The sequence below is a fragment of the Dromiciops gliroides genome, chromosome 5, assembly GCF_019393635.1.
Source record: "Dromiciops gliroides isolate mDroGli1 chromosome 5, mDroGli1.pri, whole genome shotgun sequence".
Classification (NCBI taxonomy): Eukaryota; Metazoa; Chordata; class Mammalia; order Microbiotheria; family Microbiotheriidae; genus Dromiciops; species Dromiciops gliroides.
The window spans coordinates 41,051,637-41,073,636 of record NC_057865.1 but is presented as its reverse complement, the minus strand read 5'-3'; the positions used below and the strand labels follow the sequence as shown (position 1 = coordinate 41,073,636).

General features: G+C 38.2%; 1 protein-coding gene across 1 annotated transcript in view; it reads right to left on the bottom strand.

Annotated features, from left to right (window-relative positions):
* The window catches only part of TMEM108 (transmembrane protein 108), a 379,104-nt gene that overhangs the window by 225,292 nt on the left and 131,812 nt on the right, over positions 1–22,000 (bottom strand). The window lies entirely within an intron of this gene.

Sequence of the window (22,000 nt, the reverse complement as noted above, 5' to 3'; positions counted from 1 at the left end):
TTTTGCTAGACAAAGCAAAAGTGGGAAAATGTTAATGGAAAAATGTTACATGTCCCCTTTGACTCAGTTAGTCATGACAATTTAATTCAATTCAACAAACACTGATTAAGTGCTTCCTATGTACAAGGGGTTATGTACATAGTAGCCCTCGTAAATACCAAGGTAAAAAGGACCCAGACCTTGATCTCAATGAATTTACAGTCTAAAAGTGTCAATGTGATAAATGATAATAATGATAATGATAGGAGGCAGCTAGATGCTCAGACCTTGATCTCAATGAATTTACAGTCTAAAAGTGTCGATGTGATAAATGATAATAATGATAATGATAGGAGGCAGCTAGATGCTCAGTTGATAGAACACTGGGCCTGGAGTCAGGGAGACCTGAGTTCAAATCTTTTTTTTTTTTTGGTGGGGCAATGAGAGTTAAGTGACTTGTCCAGGGTCACACACCTAGTAAGTCTCAAGTGTCTGAGGCTGGATTTGAACTCAGGTCCTCCTGAATTCAAGGCTGGTGCTTCATCCACTATACCACCTAACTGCCCTGAGTTCAAATCAAACTAGCTGTGTGACCCTGGGCAAGTCACTTAACCTCCCTTTGCCTTAATCCAATGAAGAAGGAAATGGCGAAGCACTCCATTGTGTTTGCCAAGAAAACCATTTGGATAGCGATGGTCCATGGGGTCATGAAGAATCAGACACAACTGACAATGATAATGATTATAGTTAGAAACTTTAAGGTTTGCATAGTGTTTTACATATATTTCCTCATTTGATCCTCACAACAATTTTGAGAGGTAGGTAGTATGATTATGCCCATTTCACAGATCAGGAAACTAAGGTTGAGAGGGATTAAGTGACTTGGATCTGAAGCAGGATTTTAACTTGGGTTTTTCTGACTCCAAGTCCAAGTACTCTATTAGATCACACAGCTGCCTAGGTATAATTTAATAAATTATTGTAGAAATGAATTGAATTATTTCAGGGAATTCTGGGAGAGGAAAGCTTGCTCTCTAAACAAAGAGTGAAAAGATAGGAGATCAGCCAAAACTCCAGGGTGAAGACGGGATTCTAGTCCATTTATAGTGAATATTTATAGTGAACTTTCTACTTGCTTCTTTTTTCTTAAACACATAACTTGAATTTTTCCTTCCCAGCATTAGCCCTATTACCCCCTTAGTTCTGTTTCTCAGCAACTGGACCATCCAGAAACGTATTCTCCCACTGCCATCAACTAATTTTATTTATTTATTTAAAAACATTTATTTATTTATTTATTTATTTATTTTAGTTTTCGACATTTGTTTAGATAAGATTTCCAATTTCAAATTTTTTCCCTCCCTCCCCCCTCCCCTAGATAGCAGGTAATCTGATATAGGTTATTATAGGTTTTATATATATATAAAACATTAAACATATTTTTGCATTAGTCATGTTATAAGAGAAGAATCAGAGCAAAAAGGAAAAACCTCAAAAAAGAAAAACAATAGCACCAAAAACAAAAGAAATAGTACGGTCCACTCAGCATCCATATTCCACAGTTCCATTTTTTTCTGGATTTGGAGAGCCTTTTCCATCATGAGTCCTTTGGAACTTTCTTGTACCATTGGATTGGTGAGAAGAATTTAGTCCTATCACAGTTGATCAACACATAATGCATCAACTAATTTTAAATGAATTATCTGTTTACTGTTATTGGTTCATTGTGCATAAAAATGAAACAGATTGGTCTACAAGGTATCTTCACACACCCCCCTCCAACTATTGTTTAATTGAAGCACTATTGCTGTCAACCCTCCAGCATCTTTGCCACAACTCTAATAGATATTGACCATCAAAAGCTGCCTCTACAAGATCCATGTCATCTCGAATATTAGTAGACACTGAGCCATAGACTGCAACCTAACATTTCTCTTTGTTCTTCCTAGGAGGAGGGGAGAGAGAAAGACAGAGAGAGACAGAGAGATTGAAAGAGAGATTGAGAGGGAGAAAAACAGAGAGAGGGAGGAAGGGATGGAGGGACAGAGAGAGATGGACTTAGTGGCTTTGATTGCCTTCAGTGATTTATTCTGCCTACTTGATAGTTTGTCTTTCTGTCCTCCAAAAAGACTGAAGTGTTGTTTGCTTACTAGAGGGAAAGCACTCATGACATTTGTTGTCACCTAAGTGTTTTTAGACAAATACAGCGATTTCTTCTTAGTTCTCTGGGCAGGCTTCTTCTTGCTAGGTCACAATGTACACATATCTCTTTTCTCAGGGAGCTGTCCAAGCCCTGTGGTTCTGAGAAGGCTAATAGTGACAGAAGAGATGAGAAGTGAAATGGTCCCAGGGAGATGAATTTAGTTAACCAAACACTTTCTCTGTGATCTCAGTTGGGCAAGAGGCAGCTGTGGTACAGTAGAGAGAATGCTTTATTTAGAGCCAGGAAGACCTAAATTCCAATCTTGCCTCTGACACTTAGCTGTATGAACAAAGCTAAGTCACATAATTCCTGATCCTCAGACAACTAAGATTTATTTACTAAGTTGTAGACATGTTGGCATCTTCTAGTATCAACTGGACAAACTGGAAAGTTATTTCTTAGAATTATAGAATTTTAGAGTTGGAAGAAGCCTTCAAGTTCACCTAATTACCTTTTCTTTTTTTAAGAATGGAGAAACTGGGGCAGCTAGGTGGTGCAGTGGATAGAGCACCAGCCCTGGAGTCAGGAGTACCTGGGTTCAAATCCGGCCTCAGACACTTAACACTTACTAGCTGCATGACCCTGGACAAGTCACTTAACCCCAATTGCCTCACTAAAAAAATGGGGAAACTAAGGCTCAGTGAGGGGAATGATAATAAATCACATTTGTTTCAGGCTTTAAGATTTACAAAGCATTTTCCCCATGGACAATAATTGTGTTGTAAGTAGTTCAAGTTCTATTATCTCCAATTTGTGGTTACACAGCTATTATATGCCTAATCTGAGCCCTGGTCTCCTTACTCCAAATTTAGGACTCAGGTGTGACCCAATGTCACACAGCTAGTTAGTGGCAGAGCTTGAAGTCAGTTCAACTCCCTCTTATTCCCTAAGATATGTGGTCTCTCCTGAGTGACAGGGGGGTTAAACAATAACAACAAAAAAGATGTTCTGCCCAGCCTAAACACCAGGGTGACATATTGAGAAGGTATCAGTCCTTTGACCTGGATGGCTATGGAACTGACAAAGAACAGTTGCCAAGGGTCACTCCTGCAATCATGAAATAAATCTCTAAAATCTTAGACAAATAATAATAATCATCTCCTCCCTGTGCATCTAAATGTTAAAAGTTGACGTCTCTGTTGCCATGGATGTGAGGTTCTTTCTACAATGCTGGCCTTTTCCTAGGAAATAAAATTCAACTCTAGAATCAATAAAACTTCCAGGCCTTTAGTCCTCATGTCCCACTATTTTAAAAAATGAATAAAATAGGCTGAATATGACCCAAATATCTATACATTTAAATTTGACATAAGAAGTAAATATATATATATTTGTGTGTATACATATATACATATGTGTGTGCATGTATGACAGCTAGTTATAAATGGGAGATATATTTGGCATTGACTTGTATTATATGAATTGCCTAAAAGTTACAGCATTCCATGTCTCCTACTCATGTGTTTGGAAAACAACTCTTTAAGGGGCAGCTAGGTGGTGCAGTGGATAGAGTACTGGCCCTGGATTCAGGAGAACCTGAGTTCAAATCCAGCCTCAGACACTTAACACTTACTAGCTGTGTGACCTTGGGCAAGTTACTTAACCCCAATTGCCTCACCAAAAAAAAATTCTTTGCTTTCACCTATATCCTTTCAATGCATTTCTTTCCCCCCCTCCCTATTTAGCCATTCATGTCTGAAATGCTCCATAACCAAGAAATCATTTAGTATATCAAAATGAATAGAGTCCTTCCTTAAAATATAAGTTTCAGAGAAGTAACCTTGGGACTACAATTGAAAAGATGAAATCCAGCATGTAGAGGGTACCAACTTTGGGGAAGTTGGCAACTAGAGAGAAGCTATGCAGCGCAATAAAAGAATGTGGGCTTAGAGTTTGGTGACTTGGATTCAAATCCTGCCTTGGACATTTACTAGCTATATGACCATGATGAGTCATATGCCCTCTCCCAAGTCTCAGTTTCTTTATCTCTAAAATATGAACAATAATGCCCAGAGCCTAGCATGGTGCCTGGCACATAGTAGATGTTTAATAAATGTTTGTCACTTGATTGATCATTACCTATCCTATAGGATTATGGTAAAAAGAAACTGAGAGGATACATATTAAAACAAAAAACAAAAAAGAAAGCCACTTAAAGCACTCTCTAAATATCAGCTGTTGTTATCAGTACCTGCAGAATTCCATTTCAAAGGTAGGTAGGTACCAATAGCCTGGCATGACTATCTGTTGCTGGTTATTGATTTCAAACCTAAAGAAAGTGGCTCCCACTTTTTTTTAGAGAAGTCACTGTGCAGGGGAGGCAGTAAGTGTTATCAGGAGAGAAGGGAAGAGAGTTAGAGTCTGAAATGCTGCTCCTCCTTAGAGTTCTTCTTAGTCTGTACCAGTGCTCAGACTATCACCTGACCTGGCTTTTGAGCTAGCCCCTGCCAGGGGAAGGGTACTTATTGGTCACTGATATGCAAGGTCCCATTGGCTGAATGGACATCCTTAGAGGGCCAGAGGTAAGCTGGAATGGGCAGCTAATAACAAAAGAAAAAACCTTCCTTTGCCAAGAGCTGGGTGAACTTTTTTAATCACATGAAAGGGGGAAAAAATGGTGGCATAGAATATTAGAGCTATAAGTGACCTTAGATATGATAAGTGAGGAGACAGAATCCCAGAGATAACAAGAAGCATTCTGACAATCACATGGTAATTAGTGGCAGATGAAGACTAGATCCCAAGTCTCCTGATTTCCAGTCCAGAACCCTGACCATTCCAAGTGTTCCATGACACATCCCTAACCTCTGAAGTGGTATAATAAACAAGCATTATAAGAGTATTTCATCCCATTTTTCAAAGACCTTCAAATCAATTAATCAGTCAAGTATTGACTAAGTCCATACAGTCACTGTGCTGGGAATACAAAGACAAAGAATGAAATGCCAGCTAAGTTATTTTCACATGACTTACCTATTTTAGCTGCACAATAAAGTATCAAGGTATCTATGCAAATATTCTGACTTAGACAGAACAAGTGTCATTCTCCCCATCTTATGTTATTATCATCCCTTTCTCCCCCTAGCAAGTTCCTCTTGGGGTTTCTGTTTTGTGGAGGGGCCCAGGCTGGCTAATCTTCATTCCCCTCTTGGCTCTGCTCCTAACTTCCAGACTGCAAAATTATGCCCCTTCACAGGGTACCTTCCCACCTTACTTCCTGTTGTTTGCTGTATTCCTTCATTAGAATATAGACATTACATTGATATTAGAATGTAGCCGTCCCTGAGGATGAGAACTGTCTTTTTTTGCTTATATTTGTATCCCTAGTGTTTAGCACAGTGCCTGACAACTGCATTTAATAAGTGCTTAATAAATGTTTGTTTCCTTTCTTTCTTATAGATTAGGGGACTAAAGCCTTTACATAGTATCTGTATAGAAGCTGTAACAATGACTTTTTTCAGGACTAGAACTGATACAGGGAATGAAAAAAAATGAGAGAGAGAGAGAGGCTTCCAGAGTGCCTAATCATTTTCAAATTACTCATCTGTCATTTGTATGAGGAGATTACCCTCCCAACAGTGCTTTTCATTTTGCAAATGTGCCTCGTGTAGATTTGCCTTGTTCAATAGGAAAGGTTTTCCAAGAAAATGAAATGTCAGGGCTGCTTGGCTTATTGGTTTTGCTCAATATAAATTCACTTTTTTAAATACAACTTTGAATAATAACCTTCAGTGTCTACGTGATGAATTGGCTTCAATCTTAATGGGGTGGGAGGGAAGAGAAGGGACTGAAGACGGGTAATAGTTACCATCCTAGGAAGAGTCCTTGAGCAGAAGTTAATGCTGAAAGGGCAAAATGTAGTTGCTTTGATGTGGATTTAGTCTTTCAGTTATTTGGCATCTTTGTTTTTGAAGCTTGTTCTCTGGGTTGTTGTTGGCTACCAGTCCCTTTCTTTTCTGCTCTCCATCTGGCTGGCACCTTGACATATGTAAAACTGTAGGTAAGCCAGAAGGATATATGGGCAAAAATGGATGGGAAATTGCTTGGAGATGTGCCACCTCGTCATGTCAGATTACAGTCAAGTACACTGCTTATTATAATGAGGCAGTGAAAGTCTTCAGGGAAACATCAGACAGTAAGTCCTAAAGACCATCTCTTTCAATCCCTTGATAGCAGCACAATAATAAGAGCATTGTGTTTCAAGACTTACTGCTTCATTACTTCTTAGACCAGGAGTTCTTAACCTGGATCCATGAACTTTTAAGACATTTTTGATAACTATATTTTTTTATAATTACATGTCGATGTAATTCTTTTCCTTTGTGATCCTAAGTATTTAATTTTATGCATTTTAAAACATTATTCTGAGGAGATCCATAGATTTTACTAGATTTCCAAGGAAGTCTAGGATACACATAAAAAAGTGAATAACTCCTGCCTTACAGAGTAGAGCTTGGGGGTGGGTGGAATATGGGGAAATGATTCATTATACTATTTGGGGAGAATTATTATACTATTTAAATCCAACAATATGTAATTAAAGGTTGTCCACATCCAGAAAACTGCTTGACCCTACCTACTAACTCTCTAAGAATGTCAGAGATAGCTATACACTATTTTCAATTCCCCCAGGACCCTGCAACTGCCCCCAAGCTTCTGTTTTGGGTTACAGTTACTCATATCTATCCCAATATATCTTGCTTTCAGGCTGCCCCCTCAGCAGGACTGCTTAACTGTGTAGTGGGGTTCTTGAATGGGAAATTTGTTAAAATCCTCCATAATATAAACCTTCCAGAATCTGGGCAAAGGGAGTCATACCTCCTTTCCTGCTCGTTCTTTATCAAATGATCGAATTGATTTCTTTCTAAAACTACTTCATATCTTGGAGTCTGTTCTCTAGAATGACAGGGAATTAGCTTAGGGTAAAGGCGTGGGAAAGAGTATGAGATGTCTGTATAGGTAGAACAGTCTCTAGATTACATTACTGGCAGTTGGGTCAGGGATGGGGCAGAGATCATAGAGAAACCCTATGGAAAGACCTACAGAGGCCAATCTCCTTATCTTAAAGATGAAGAAACTGAGGCTAATGAAGGTTAAATATTTGTCCAAGGTCAAACATTTAATTAAGTATCAGAGATGGGGTGAGATTTGAACCCAAGTCCTCTGACTACAGAATCAGAGCTCTTTCTATTGTACCATAATATTCTTCCCTGTGGTAGAAATTCTTTAAAAGTGAGTAAGTTCATTTGGTTATCCTAAAAATTTATAGATAAGCTATTCTATTTGTGCTATCTGTGAACACAAGCATTTGGGGTGAGAACTCTCAAAAACAAAAGTTTTTTATCTGGCTCTGAAAGACCAATTTGGCATATTGCAAAGGGTACAGGACACTATCTAACTGGCAGTCCAATTCATCAGATGAAGTGAAAGTCTTTTAAACATTCTCATTCTCAAAGTAGCCACTAATTGGCATCATAATTCCAACAGACTTGAACTCCAGAGCTGACAATGGTTCCAAAGGAAATTTAGTTTTGGAAGACTATTTCCTCATGGGTTCTCTCTCCGGGGACAACTTCTATAATTAAAGAGAAAACATTTCCCTCAAATATACAATGGATTTGATTAAATGCCATTTCTGCATAGAGATAAAAATGGGAGCACTAGACAATGATCTTTCATATCTGAGGAGGTTTATAAGATTTGCCTGAAAGTTGCCTAACAGAGCTGATGAGATTGCCTCAGGGCCTCTTGGGATATGGAGTTTCAAGGGACCTTAGAAATCATCTTAGGTGGAATGGCCAAGAGGCCAATTTCTGTGGATTATTCAGGGAAACTCCCTAACAATGAGGGTGGTTCCTAAGTGTAATGGATTGCCTTGGAAGGTAGTGAGGAAAGGCTGGCTGCTAATAACTTGCTAGGGATGCTGTAGAGAGCATTCCTGCCCCAGGACAGGCTGGACTAGATGACCCCTCCAACTCTAAGATCCTGTGCTATGGGTTTAGTTTCTACAAACAATGAATGCCTTAGCCAGGAAGGTCAGCAAATAGACCCAGAGACTACCAAGAAAAATCTCCTGCCAACTCCTCCTCTGCCTAATCCATTTATGGGCAGGGGACCCCACTCTGGGTTTGGCTTTGAGGAGCTGCATTGTTTATTTCATGCTCAAACACCAATTTATAAGCCATATTCCTATTCTTCATCTCACAAAAGATTGGAGGGATATTCCCTGGGTTCCTATGTGCCCTTCTCACTGCAGCTCCATCTCTGCAACACAGGGGGAAGAAACAGGCTTGCTAATAAAGCATTTTGTCAAATGTAAGCAAAACAAGGGGGAAACCAATTTGTTTAGTGCCATAAGGTTGCTCAAACATGGAAAGGAAGTGCCTTATCAAAAATCTTCAGACCAAGAGGGATAAAACTTTCAACTGACAAAGGTATAAGTCTACTCAGTGTCCCTGAAAACTTCTCAGCTTCCCATCTCAATTTCTATTATCCTCTAGATATCCACATGGATATATCCTGTAATTAGATCTCATCTTGCCCTCCCTAAATGGTTAATCCTGGTAGACAGGCCTTCTTAAAGAATACATTCCCATTAAACACAGAGAAGTGCCCAGTAAACCTATGATGAGTGTCCATTTTTCTGGTTGAAAGAGGGATTTCATCTTTTAAAAATCTATTTGGGATTACTGGTCCTGAAAGGACCTTCCCTGTCCTCAATGTGCCCTGGTTAACTGATCTACCCCTGGAAAAGGAGGGTTTAGTGTCTGTTTCCATTAAACAGAGAATGAGAAGTCACTGGTCAGCAACAGTATTCACAAGGAGCGATGATTACACTCTCAAATATCAAAGATGTGCAGTATTCCAGGGCCAGGCCCAGCTGAGTGGAGTTCTTCAGTAAGTATTTATTAAGCATCAACTACTGCTAGGGACTGTGATAGATGCAGAGGATGTAAGCCCCTATCGTCAAGGACCTAATATTTTACTAGCATAAAACACATGGAAACAAAATAAGTAAGCAAGATTACAAAGTAATTTCAGAGTGGGAAGAGCACTAGCACCTGGAGAATCAGAAGAGGCTTATTTAAGGTGGTGTCACTGGAGGCGAGCCTTGAAAGAGGCTGGTGATTCTAAAAGGAGAATGGAAAGAAAGGGAATTCTGGATATGAGGGAAAGTTTGTACAAATGCATGAAGGTAGAAAAATAGATAGAGGTGAGATATAATAAGCAGACTGAGGGAAATCTGTAGTTATAGTTAGATAGCAAGGGATTCTCAGTGGCAAATTCCCAGGATGAATTTTTGGTATATGCTTCACTATCTACCATATTAAAATTGTTCTGTAGAATGTAAACTTCTGAAAGTCAGGGGCTGCTAAATTTTTGTCTTTATGTCTTCAGGACTCTACACATAATAAGCACTTAATGACTAGTTATGGAATTTAATGGCCAGTTAAATGCCAACATTTGACAAGAATCCAGAACTGTCTGTGGTCCTGAACCTGAACAGGTAGCAGAACTTTTGTCTAACAGTAAAGGGATCAATTTCCATTGGGACAAGGATTTGGAATCTGAAATAAAGTCATTTGGGTGTTGTAGCTATGGTCAACTTAGCAGAGGCACAGGCCCAATTTTTCAGAAGCAACCCCATCCAGCCATGTGTAAAAAGCTCAAAAGGATACCCTGCTCCTTGCTGTTTAACTAGCTGCTTTCTCAGATGTACTGAATCACATCTTCAGAGAAGCAATTCTGGGTTTGTATCCTCTAACAGTTCATTGAAGTCACCTTTCTGAAGAATGTGCCCTTGAAGCATCTACTGACTAGTCCTGTCCAATATCATGAGTGTGTATGTCCTGCTTTCCCCACAATCCTGAGAAGTATGTTCACTGGGTTTTTAGGACATTAGGGCTCCCCTGAAGGTCCCTTGGACTATGTATAACTTGAGGAAGGATTTGGATACTAATCCTTAGTGTTATAAGACTTAAGTGGGGGGCGGCTAGGTGGCGCAGTGGATAAAGCACCGGCCCTGGATTCAGGAGTTCCTGAGTTCAAATCCGGCCTCAGCCTTCCCAATAAGATCAGGGGTGAAACAGGGATGTTCATTATCACCCCTATTATTTAATATTGTCCTAGAAATGTTAGCTTTAGCAATCAGAGAAGAGAAAGGAATTAAAGGAATTAGAATAGGCAAGGAGGAAACAAAATTATCACTCTTTGCAGATGATATGATGGCACACTTAAGGAATCCTCGAGAATCAAGTCAAAAATTACTTGAAACAATTAACAACTTTAGCAAAGTAGCAGGATATAAAATAAATCCACATAAATCATCAGCATTTCTATACATGACCAACAAAGTCCAGCAGCAAGAGATAGAAAGAGAAATTCCATTTAAAGTAACGGTAGATAATATAAAATACTTGGGAGTCTACTTGCCAAGACAAACCCAGGAACTCTATGAACACAACTACCAAACACTCTTCACACAAATCAAATCAGATCTAAATAATTGGAAAGATATCAATTGCTCATGGATAGGCAGAGCTAATATAGTAAAAATGACAATACTGCCTAAATTAATTTACTTATTCAGTGCCATACCAATCAGACTACCTAAAAATTATTTTATACAGCTAGAAAAGATAATAACAAAATTCATCTGGAAAAACAAAAAATCAAGAATATCCAGGGAAATAATGAAAAAAAATTCACAGGAAGGTGGGTTAGCGGTACCAAACCTGGAGCTTTACTATAAAGTGGCAGTCATCAAAACTATCTGGTACTGGCTAAAAAATAGAGTGGTAGATCAATGGAATAGGCTAGGCTCAGGAAATGCAGTAGTAAATGACATTAGTAATGTAGTGTTTGATAAACCCAAAGACTCCAGCTTCTGGGATAGGAACTCAGTATTTGACAAAAACTGCTAGGAAAACTGAAAGATAATATGGCAGAAATTAGGCATAGACCAACATCTTACACCTTATACTAAAATAAGGTCAAAATGGATATATGATTTAGACATAAGAGGTGATACCATAGGTAAATTAGGAGAGAAAGGAATAGTGTACCTATCAGATCTTTGGAAAGGAAAACAGTTTTTGACCAAACAAGAGATAGAGTATATTATAAAATGCAAAATGGATGATTTTGATTATATTAAATTAAAAAAACTTTGTACAAACAGAAGCAATTCATCCAAAATTGGAAGGGAGGCAGAAAGCTGGGAAACAATTTTTGAGGCCAGTGCTTCTGATAAAGGCCTCATCTCTAAAATATATAGGGAATTAAATCAAATTTATAAGAATCCAAGTCATTCCCCAATTGAGAAATGGTCAAAGGATATGAACAGGCAGTTTTCTGATGAAGAAACCAAAGCTATCTATTCCCATATGAAAAAATGCTCTAAATCTCTAATGATTAGAGAGATGCAAATTAAAACAACTCTGAGGTACCACCTGACACCTATCAGATTGGATAAAATGACAAAAAAGGAAGATAATAAATGTTGGAGAGGCTGTGGGAAAATTGGAACACTAATGCATTGTTGATGGAGCTGTGAGCTGATCCAACCATTTTGGAGAGCAATTTGGAATTATGCCCAAAGAGCGATAAAGCTGTGCATACCCTTTGACCCAGCAATCCCACTTTTAGGTCTTTTGCCCAAAGAAATCATGGAAGGGGGAAAGGGACCCACATGTACAAAAATATTTATAGCTGCTCTTTATGTGGTAGCAAGGAATTGGAAGTTGAGAGGGTGCCCATCAATTGGGGAATGGCTGGACAAGTTGTGGTATATGAATACAATGGAATACTATTGTGCTGTAAGAAATGATGAGCAGGAAGAGTTCAGAGAAACCTGGAGGGTCTTACGTGAGCTGATGATGAGTGAGATGAGCAGAACCAGAAGAACATTGTACACAGTATCATCAACATTGAGTGTTGACCTACTGTGATGGACTATATTCTTCTCACAAATGCAATGGTACAGAAGAGTTCCAGGGAACTCATGATAGAAGAGGATCTCCAAATCCAAGAAAAAAAAAGAAAGAAAGAACTGTGGAGTATAGATGCTGATTGAACCATATTATTTCTTTTGTTTTGGGTGCTGTTGTTTTTTTTTTTTCTATTTTGAGGTTTTGCAACACTGCTCTGATTCTTTCTCTTGTAACAGGATTAATGCAGAAATAGGATTAAAGTTATTATGTGTATATATATATATGTGTGTGTGTGTGTGTGTATATATCTATATGTATATGTATAGAGATATATAGATATAACCTATATCAGATTACCTGCTGTCTAGGGGAGGGGGGAGGGAGGGGAGGGAGGGAGAAAAATCTGAAATTGTAAAGCATGTATAAACAAAAGTTGAGAACTATCTTTACATGTAACGGAAAAAATAAAATACCTCATACAAGAAAAAAAAAATCCGGCCTCAGACACTTGACACTTACTAGCTGCGTGACCCTGGGCAAGTCACTTGACCCCGTTGCCCCATAAAAAAAAAGAAAAAGAAAAAGAAAAAAAAAGACTTAAGTGAACAGAGATCCATGAAAATGGCCATAGGCTGATCTTCATCTTTGATTTATCTAAGTCCTGAGGGACCACTCATATTCACCAATTAGGATAACAAATTATGGGAGAAAAATACTTTGTCAGAAAGCTGAACTTCAATCACTTGCTAGTTATTTAGTCATTCTAAGGCTGTCAATGAGTAAATCTATCCCCAAGGATTAAGTGGGCTTGAAATTTCTTCCTCAGGATTAGATTGCACTAAGGTTGAAGTATTGTAGTCTCATGAGAAGCAGCTAGGACATGGAGTCAGGAAGATGTAGGTTTGAATTATACCTTATACCAGGGCTTCTTAAACTTTTTCCACTCATGACTTCCTTTTGCCAGAGAAATTTTTACATGACCCTGGGTATATAGGTATCTAAAACAGGTATGCAAATCAAGAAATTATTGCCAATATTTTTTTGCAACCCAAACGTTCAGTTACATGACCCACGGTTTAAGAAATTTTGCCTTAGACAATTGTTAGCTATGTGACTCTAGGCAAGTCACTTTACTTCCCTCAGCCTCAATTTCTTGAGATGTAAAATAGGATAAAGATAGTATCTATTTCAGAAGGTTAAGGGCAGGCTAAAATAAGATAACATATTGTAAAGAGCTTTGTAAGCCTATGTTTACTAGAAGCTTCTGATTCAGAGGGGAAAAATCAGCCAACTGAAGGCTTTACCACCTGATAGGGGGAAAAAAAGTCCTTCTTAAAAATTTCTTGGGACCTGACTAAATGTGTTCAAAATTATTATTATTTTCTTTGAAAAGAGGTATGGTCCCTTTAAAAACAGGCAATCTTTGTAAAAGGCCATGATGTAAAAAAAATATGAAGGCACTAGAAGTTTGTTGTTTAATGTGTAAACTTAAGTATTCAATGTCAAAGAGGAAATAGTTAAAGAGAAGAGGAGGGTCAGATGGAAGAAATGTCTTCCTGATGGGGGAAATGATAGTCATGGAGAAGTCCTATAGGTATATAATTATAATTGCTTGCTCTTCGGTCAATTTAAAAAAAAAGTGATGCAGGGTCTCAGGACTCAAGAGGACTGGTCAGAAGGTAGAGAAAACAACCTAAAACTTATCTCTGCTGGGATAGAATGCAGCCGCAATCAAGACTTCCTTTAGTTCTACCCATTTAGCAGTCAGTAAATATATGCTACCGCATATTGTTATTTGTTGATTTAATGTCAATTTCCCTCACTACAGATTTAATGTCTATCTCCCTTGCTACAGATTTGTTGAAATAATTCATGAAGTACCAGTTTTGTAGTCCCCAAAAGATCGTAATCTCCTTAAGGGCAGGCTACAACTGTACTCATCAAGAGTTAGTGTGGATCAATGGAAGGAACATTAGGCTTGGATCTCAGTTCAAACATTAGCCATGTAACAATGGAAGCAAGTGCCTTAACCAATCTGACTCTCTGATTTCTTGTAAAATGGCAGGGGGAAAATATTTGCACTACTTATCTAAGCTGGTCAGTTTCAGTAAACTATTTTGTGATTCTTAAAGCACTGTGCAAATGGGAGATGTTATTATGCCTAAGATGTAGTGTGGTGCCCATTACAATTTGATGATGAAAAACTCAATGAAATGAGTTTGGAACAAAAGGGATGTACAAACCATGGAGTTCTGTACACTAGTATATTCAATAGGTGAGAGAAAGAATGAATGGGTCTTTATTCAAGACCACATAGAGAGGAATGGGATAAAGTTTAAAAGACCAGTTCTCTAATTGAACCCTAGATATTCCCATTTCCTTAAATTTTGCTCTAAAATGCATATTAACCTTTCAAAGTTTAGTCATCAGTGGATAATTATTATTTTTTGCTTAGTGATTTGAATAAAGATCTTGATTTTTTACCATAAAAGGTAATTGAGTGGAACAGTATTTTAACCACCCTTATGGGAAACCAAGGTGGTTTGACCACAAGGTCAGACACCACCAACCCACTCTCACATTATGGGCATAGTATTTAGATAGGGGGAAAAAACATAACCTTGGGAGAGCTAACTTTGCAAACTCAAACCTTGCAAATGTTTCGGACCATGAAAATAGTTACATTTAAAACAATATCATTAGCTTGAAGAAGTCCATTCTGAAAGTCAGTTTAAAACTAATAGTCTTTTCATTCACAGTCTTGTTTCTTTTAGTATGCCAGTCTGAGCTTTTTTTGTTTCTTGGATGTCTGACCTCTATATTATGATATATCAGACTTAAGCATTATCTTACAAGATTTCAATCAGTGCATTCTTTCTACTTCCTCCCCACTCCCTACCCCTCACCCCAAGCAGTGAGAAAAAAAAGAATGGGCCAAACCAGTGGTCTATCTTCCCTTTCTTAAAAATCAAAGTTCTGGAAACACATATATGAATATAATAAATTTAGGGTTTCTTTCAGTATTTACATAAATTGAACTAAAAAATGCTTAGTTTGGCATTCTCCAGAAATAGTTGCCAATAAGAATGTATTACCACCATGCTTTATAGCTAGATGAGATAATAGTGTTATCTTTTATTCCTATGGCATTTAAAGGAAAATATTATTTTAATTTAAAAGAATAATCTGGTATAAAAGTTAACCTCCCCCTCCTTATCTCCACATTGTTAACATTAGGGTGGTATTGTAATAATGAATGCATTGTTAATGAACTCAGAAAAATAAAAATGTTAGCATCTGATCTTTCCTTGTTTTCGGGACATCTGCATTTGAAACTGCCAATTGTTATTCAACTAGGTAATCACCATCTTTTGTTCAGTATTACAGTGTTTTTACTCATCCCAGCTAATCTACAAAGCCATCTGTTATTTGATAGATAATTGCCTTTTTCAAGTCCCAAAGGCCTGCTAGGCATCTCAGGGGAACTAGAAATAGACACATCATTCCCAGGTAAGGCAACAACTAGGAAGAACAATGAGATGATTCTCAAATAAAGAATCCCACATTTTGTCATGGTGAAATGAACACAGGAGGGTAAATGGCCATTAATAACTGAAGGGCTGTAATGTGGGAATTGAGAAAAATCAGTAATAATTCAGAATTTAAAAGGAAGCCCTTCCATTGGTCCAGTAGAACATGATCAAGTTAAGCTACAAAGAGGTTCTGTCAGGGCTGGAGTACCTGGGAGTGAGTCAATGATTAGAGGAAAATTAGGAGGAAATTAGGAGAAGGGATGCTACCGAACTGAACATCTCATGATCTCTGGGAAAACCTAATGATCCAGAATTAGGCACTCATCACTCCAAATACACAGATTGCACAACACATCAAATGGTCTTTATTTCTCTGAAGACTAGTAAAAAATGGAGATGAAGGTAGGGAATGACCCTTCATCCACTTCAAGCTATTAATAGTTGCTTAGTAACTAGTAACTACATGCCATGCCCTAACTACCCACACACAGCACATTCACACACCTCCACATAAATATGCCTAGTTATGATAATGTTTGTATAAAAACTTGGGCATCATATCCTATGAACGTGCCACTCAAACACTGGCTGACTAGTCATTTCTTCATCTCATCCTGCCCTCTTTCATTGGCAAGCATTTATTTGTTCAGGTCATCCTCCATGCCAGAAATGCCCATGCTCCAGGATAACACCTGCTGCCATCTTTCTCTTTCTTCATGGCCCAGCTCAAATGCCACCTTTTCTGTGAATCTCCCTGATCACCACCTTACCTGGCTCAGTTTTCAACTTTAAAATTATTAATATCTTTTTTTTAAGTCATCTTCATTTCTGTGGAAATTTATTTTGATTTGGGGACCCTACCTTTAGGCTAAGATTGGAAAGCCTTGGGTCCTCGGGGTCTCTCCCTCTCCTCCTCAGCTTCAGCTGAGTGAAAAAGTCCCATGGGCTATACAAGACACCAGGTCAGACAGCTGGGGGGGAAAAAAGCCCCCAGCTCCCTCTGACCTGAGCGGAGCAGCCTGTGCTGAGGCACGTGAAGTGGATGTGCACCCCCTCCCCCCAACCAGCCGCAGCCCTGGCTGGCAGATTAGCTTGGTCTGTAGGGGTGTAGGAAGCCCCGAGATTTGAGTGGAGAGAAGAAAAGGTATATATAGACCTGGGAGTGAGACAGGAGGGAGGTCAGACTGGAAGAAGACTCGAGGACGGACTAGATAGAGGGACTAGAGGGGTGGCTGTAAAATATACACCTAGAAGAATAGTAATACTTAGTGCTTGAACTATTTGTTTGCGGTTTCCTAGAGGGGAGCACGGACAAGGACGAAGCAGAAGACAGACTGACCAGGAGGCAGCGGAGAGCACAGAAGCAGGTGAGCACAGGGTACAGGTTGGAGAAAGTGAAGATTAAGAGGAGTTAGAAGAAAATAGCTGACCAGGGAAAGTGTATCATGCCCTGAGGTCAGAGGCAGCTAAGGCCCTTATTGTATTCAAGAAGTTCAAAGTACAGCAGGTGGGAAAGAGACAGTGGAAAGAGACCGAAGGAAAGCAGTCAGGTTGTACTTTATTTCCCTGTATTCCTAATTTGAAATAGTATCTCATAAATAAAAAGTGCTTTGATTATTTAGTTTAAAAAAATAATAATCTTTAGTTTATCAGTTTGGGAGCAGTGTGGTGGAACTTTATAAATGGCCCATATTGAATTAAATCAAATTTATAAGAATCCAAGTCATTCCCCAATTGAGAAATGGTCAAAGGATATGAACAGGCAGTTTTCTGATGAAGAAACCAAAGCTATCTATTCCCATATGAAAAAATGCTCTAAATCTCTAATGATTAGAGAGATGCAAATTAAAACAACTCTGAGGTACCACCTGACACCTATCAGATTGGCTAAAATGACAAAAAAGGAAGATAATAAATGTTGGAGAGGCTGTGGGAAAATTGGAACACTAATGCATTGTTGGTGGAGCTGTGAGCTGATCCAACCATTCTGGAGAGCAATTTGGAATTATGCCCAAAGGGCGATAAAGCTGTGCATACCCTTTGACCCAGCAATCCCACTTTTAGGTCTTTTGCCCAAAGAAATCATGGAAGGGGGAAAGGGACCCACATGTACAAAAATATTTATAGCTGCTCTTTACATGGTAGCAAGGAATTGGAAGTTGAGGGGGTGCCCATCAACTGGGGAATGGCTGGACAAGTTGTGGTATATGAATACAATGGAATACTATTGTGCTGTAAGAAATGATGAGCAGGAAGAGTTCAGAGAAACCTGGAGGGTCTTACGTGAGCTGATGATGAGTGAGATGAGCAGAACCAGAAGAACATTGTACACAGTATCATCAGCATTGAGTGTTGACCTACTGTGATGGACTATATTCTTCTCACCAATGCAATGGTACAGAAGAGTTCCGGGGAACTCATGATGGAGGAGGATCTCCAAATCCAAGAAAAAAAAAAGAAAGAAAGAACTGTGGAGTATGGATGCTGATTGAACCATGTTATTTCTTTTGTTTTGGGTGCTGTTGGTTTTTTTTTTCTTTCTATTTTGAGGTTTTGCATCACTGCTCTGATTCTTTCTCTTGTAACAGGATTGATGCAGAAATAGGATTAAAGTTATTATGTGTATATATATGTGTGTGTGTGTGTATATATATATCTATATGTATATGTATAGAGATATATAGATATAACCTATATCAGATTGCCTGCTGTCTAGGGGAGGGGGGAGGGAGGGGTGGGAGGGAGAAAAATCTGAAATTGTAAAGCATGTATAAACAAAAGTTGAGAACTATCTTTACATGTAATGGAAAAAATAAAATTTCTCATACATTTAAAATAAATAAATAAATAAATGGCCCATATTAAATTAACAAAGTCAGATAGCCAAATAGTCAAAAGTCCCCAGTTTAGTCCTCTAGTCATCCATAGTTTAGCCCCCCAAATTAAGTTAGTCATCAAAAATATTTTACATTTGAATGGCGACCCAGATGGGACTTATGGCCCAATTATAATTTTTCTAAATTTATAATTTTTCATAAAATCATAATTTTTCATAAGTACAGTTATATATAATTTTTCCAGGTTAGTTTTAGTTATAATAATTAATTTTTTTTACATTTCCAAATGTATGCTTCAACTTTCCCCTCCCTATTAGGCATATCTTGTAACAATTAATCATTTTTTTTTTAAAGAAAGAAATAAAGCACTTCAGCAAAACACACCGATTGTGTCTGACCATGTAGGCAAATCTCCATACCCACAAAAAAGATTCTCAGATTTTCTGAAAGCCCTTGCCTTGGCTCTCTCATAAAATCACAGAATCCGGAGGTGGAAGGGATATTAGAGATAGTCTAACACATTCATTTTATAGATGATGAAACTGAAGACCAAAGAGGTACAGTGCTATGCTTCAAATCACATAGTCATTAAGAAGCAGACCAAAGATTGGCAGGTTTTCTGGCTTCAAATCTAGTATTCTTTCCACTATACCATTCTTTCCTTTGACCTTATAAAATTCTTTCTTGAATTCTTAATTGCATTCATGTCAGGTTACTTTATTAGACTACAAACTCGTGGAGGGAAGTGATTGTGTCATCTTTCAAATTTGGAACCTCAAAAGCCAAGGTTACCAATGTCCTTGTATGGCTATGAATCATAGAACACTAGAATCAAAAAAGAATTAAAAATGAGTATCTCCCAGATGACAATGGAGAGGCACACGGTTGAGAGTGAACAGGCCGCAACATGTGACAAATAAGGAACAACAAAGAACTAAAGCAGAAATAAGAACTACTAAACCAAAGTATCCCTACAACTACATAGACTTCAAAAACAATATGTTGACATTATCTGTGTTCTACTGAATTTATATATATATATATATATTTTTAATTTTTTTTTAAACGGGGCAATAAGGGTTAAGTGACTTGCCCAGGGTCACACAGCTAGTAAGTGTCTAAGGTCGGATTTGAACTCAAGTCCTCCAGGGCCGGTGCTTTATCCATTTTGCCACCTAGCTGCCCCACCCCAATATATTTTAATCTGGTTTGGACCAAATGGGGAGTATTGAAGTTAGCCTCTGAACTGGCTATCAAAGACTATATAATTGAAAAAGAAGGTGGTCTGGTTATGTGGCAAGAGCAGGGAGTAATTGGTGGGTGGTCAGTATGCTCCATTGGTATCCTCACAATGCTTGGAGGAATCAAGAAAGGACCCTGGCATATTGGAAAGATCCCCTGTTGCACACTTAAGAGAAGAAATGGACAAGAACACACAGAATCCATGTCATTGGAAGGACCATTCACATTGATGACACCACAGATTCACTTGAATATCTGAGTATGCCTAAGACCTATCAGAATGATTGGCACACAGTAGATATTTAATAGATATGCCATACAAGCCAACTAGGGAATCCTGTTGAACAAAGAAAAGGGAAGAGGCAAGAAGGAGACAATAAAAGGGGACAGAATTCACTTTTAATCCTGAACAGGCAATTCCAACTATCTCTCAGCACCAAAGAGAGTGGGTAACTTTGCAATACAGAGCTCTCAGGTGTTTGGTATTTTAAAAACCATAATTCTCCTATCCCAATTTCTCTACTGTCATAAAATGAAAAATTAATGACTGTTGGCTTTCCCTTGTGGTCTAGTATGGAGCCCTTAAAAGGGCAAGAACTACCTTGATGGAAAGCCCTGAAGAAGATCCTTCAAGAGGACCAAGAGTACAGAGTCAGCTCTGTGTCCACCACTCAGAGCAAGCAGGGCTGTCTTCCTTTATTTATTTATTTGTTTGTTTGTTTGGTGGGGCAATGAGGGTTAAGTGACTTGCCCAGGGTCACACAGCTGGTAAATGTCAAGTGTCTGAGGCCAGATTTGAACTCAGGTCTTCCTGAATCCAGGGCCAGTGCCTAATGAATCACCAAATAAAATTATTATTTCCCCTTAACAACAATTCTCAGGTTCACCCTTTCTCTTTCAATCCATCACCTCAAGCCTGGTTCCCAAATTTGCCTGCTGACTAATCTCTGCCTATAGGCTATCACTTTCTGCCCTTGAATTTATCCTGACCACCTCAGCCATATTCATCTTTTAAAATACCTCTTTTGTGAAGCTGTTCCCCATAAAGTCACATTCACAACCCTCAGGCTGCCTCTAAGAGCTTTCCATCAACAGGAACATCTTATGCATTCAACCTTATCTCCTATTTCTCCCTAAATACAATCCATCCATTTCAGTCCATACAGTCTCAGCTTTGTCTCCCTCTCTCCCTATACTCATTCCTGCTTCCACATCTCTACTTAGGCTTATTTCTTCATGTCTTAATTACGTGTCTCTTCTTCTTTTTTGATCAAAGTCCAACAACTGCTCCAAGACATGGCTCATGTCTCATCTCTAGGAAGCCTTCTTCAAGTGTTTCAGACCATGAGGACCTTTTCATTCCTCAAATACTTCAGGGTTTGTGAAAATTCATGAGGCAGATGGGAGAAACATCCAGTCCCTATAACACTATTTCAATTGTTGTTGTTGTTTTTTTAATTGTCCTTGCCAACCTAATGGAAAATACATGAAACCTCAATGTTTTGTTTGTTTATCTTTTTGTTTTCTTATTATTAGTTATATGGAACATATTTTAATATTATCATTGATAGTTTGCAAGCATACTTTGGAATATCCTTGGATAAATACTTAGATAATACTCTTGAGATAAAAGTCTCAACTACCCAACATGGGATTATTTAATTTGATTCAATTCAATATATATTCTATGGTTACAGTGTGAAAGACTATAAGAATCACTGGTAATACAAAGACAAAAACAAACTAATCCCTGTCCTTAAGGAGTTTATACCCCCGGTAATGCAAGATATACACAGATGCGTAAATACAAAGTTCTAGGATCATAGTGTTAGGACTGGTACAGGAGCCTTCAAGCTCATCTAGTTCAGAGGTTATAAACCTTTTGTGTGTCAAGGACCCCTTAGACATTGTCTGGTAAAGCCTATGGCTCCCTTCTCAAAATTATGTTTTTAACTGCATGAAATGAGATACATATGATTACAATGAAGACAATTTATATTTAAATAATTATTAAATAATTTTTTTAAAAAAAGTTTGTATGCTATAAAACTGTGAATGCCCTTTGATCCAGCAATACCACTACTGGATCTGTATCCCAAAGATATGATAAAAAGGGAAAAGGACCCACAAGTACAAAAATATTTACAGCAGCTCTCTTTGTGGTGGCAAAGAATTGGAAATTGAGGGGATGCCTATCAACTGGGAAATGGCGAACAAGTTGTGGTATATCAATGTAATGGAATACTATTGTGCTATAAGAAATGATGAGCAGGT